The sequence below is a fragment of the Nicotiana tomentosiformis genome, chromosome 10 (assembly GCF_000390325.3).
Source record: "Nicotiana tomentosiformis chromosome 10, ASM39032v3, whole genome shotgun sequence".
In the NCBI taxonomy this organism is placed as follows: domain Eukaryota; kingdom Viridiplantae; phylum Streptophyta; class Magnoliopsida; order Solanales; family Solanaceae; genus Nicotiana; species Nicotiana tomentosiformis.
The window spans coordinates 25,260,105-25,262,225 of NC_090821.1; the positions used below are offsets into that span (position 1 = coordinate 25,260,105).

Below are 2,121 nucleotides of genomic sequence, written 5' to 3' on the forward strand. Positions count from 1 at the left end.
TGGTTGATCGACTGCTGATGTTCAGATTTTTGCTATGTGGCACGGAAGAATTATGGAATTATTCCTCGTAGGATGAACGTGTATGAGAGATGTGTTAGACATTAGGGTAGTGGAGTTAAGATCAGCTATGGCATTTAGTGTGCTATATGGATTTGGAGACTGGGAGTGTAAGCACGTAATTTTTGACTCGCGCAACTTTTAAAAGCAGTATTTTAAAAATATTTACTTATCTTTATTTTAATAGGATTTCTGTCAACTTTTAATTTTAATTTTAAAACATAAGTTTAAGAACGCAAAAAATAGTTTTATAATATTTCTTCTCTTATTATATATCTTTTTATTTTATTCTTTTTTATTTATTTAAGCTTATTAGTATTTTATAACGATAATATTTTAATTTTTACCATTACTTTAACATAGTTTTCTCTACCCTTTTATAACATTTAAAAACAATACCAAAAATATTTTTATTTTTATATATAGTTAACTTTAATAGTTTATTCTTATTAACTAAGATTAATTGGTATATTTTGGTAGTATTTTTATTTTTATTTTTGTTCATTGAGAAAGAATTGAATTTGGGCAAATTGGGAGCTCATTTTTGGATTTTAGTGGCCCAAAAAGACAAATGCCAATTCTTCCCGACCCATTAGCCCACTCTCCACTTAAAATCCAAAATTTAATCTTAGCCATTTATTCCTCTCTAATCCAATGGCCATCATACCTTCCCACTTCCATATAAAATACCCAATTATAAAAACCGTACCCAATTTTCCTCCAACCTAGCAGAACCCCCCTCGGGCCGCAAACCATCAGTGCCGCACCCATCGCTGCTCATCTTCTTCTACGACTTTAAACTCTTCGCCTAACAAACTCACAAAGACAAAACCTTAGTAAAATATTCAGATGCAAATTACCTGTACACAACCCCATTTGCACATGGTCTAAGGTGGTCCACTCTCCGTTGTCTAGCAAACAGAACTCAACTTCCGTTCAAACAGAAAATGGCAAAGACATAAATTTTATTTTTCAAGAATCTAATGAGCAGCCAAAGCTAGCACCAAGTCTTGATTTTGCTGTGGCTCAGTTTTCTTCTTTGCGAATTCAGCAAGTTCAATTGCAGAAGAAAGAAACTCAGGAATCCCTAAATCATCACATGCATCATCACTGTTCAACAAAATGTCTAAGTCATTAATTGTAATAGTTTCATCTACCACTTCATTTGGGACAGTATAAAGTTCTGCTTCAAAGGGGTCGAATACAGGGACACAATAAAGAAGTTGCTCTTCATTTTCATCTGCCGTGGTTGAGATGCGGTCGAGATCGAGGATGTCCGTTGAGGTTCCCATCGCGGTCTAAAATTAGATCCGAATTTCTGTTTGGCGAAAACCCTTTAAGGGCCATTTCTTACCTTCTTTCTTTTATTTTTTTTATATATTTTGTGTGACTACATGATTTATTTAAATGAGTTGATGATATCTTTTAATTTTTGTTTGCTTGAGATCAATTGAAATGAATGTTAAATGAGTTATATGCAAATTGTACTCAAATCTTGATACTCTTCTGTTATAGTTCAAATTACATGAGTAGATAGTAAAAATTAGGAAATTAAGAATTAAAAAAGGAAGTAAGGTTTGATAAACTGGTTTGATAAAAATGAAAGTGTATTAGGCTAAAATGATATTGGGTTCAGTGACAATTTCAATCGGATTTTTGTTTGGTATGTGACGTTTTGAGTTGCATATGGTTTAGATCTTGTTTGTTAATAGAATTTTTAAGACGCTAGGAGTATGTTTAGGCCGGCCACTTGGGTAGGTAAACCTTAGGTCTTTTATTTCATTTTTATTCGAGGTGAGAGGTCGTTCCCTTTAGTTTATATCCAGGGAAATGCCCCGAAAAATTTGTAAATATTATTTTATTTAGGGAAATGGCCCGTAGTATATGTAAATAGAAGTAAAGGAGGACATCATCAAGGAAGCTTTGGTATGTGCTAGTGTAGAATTTTAATATATTTTTCTTTTAATTTTTTTTTTTATTTAGGTGGGGACAACCTCGAGCCTTTTGTGTGTTTGTTTTCTTTTTTGTGCGTTTTTTGCCTCAGTTTGAGTATTCTTTAAAACC

General features: G+C 32.8%; 1 long non-coding RNA gene across 1 annotated transcript; it reads left to right on the plus strand.

Moving 5' to 3' along the window:
• The first annotated feature begins 643 nt into the window (after window positions 1-643).
• Window positions 644-1,550, plus strand: LOC108945856 (uncharacterized). Its single transcript, XR_004508095.2, has 2 exons — window positions 644-949; window positions 1,035-1,550. It is a non-coding gene; the product is annotated as an uncharacterized lncRNA (long non-coding RNA).
• The last annotated feature ends 571 nt before the right edge of the window (window positions 1,551-2,121 follow it).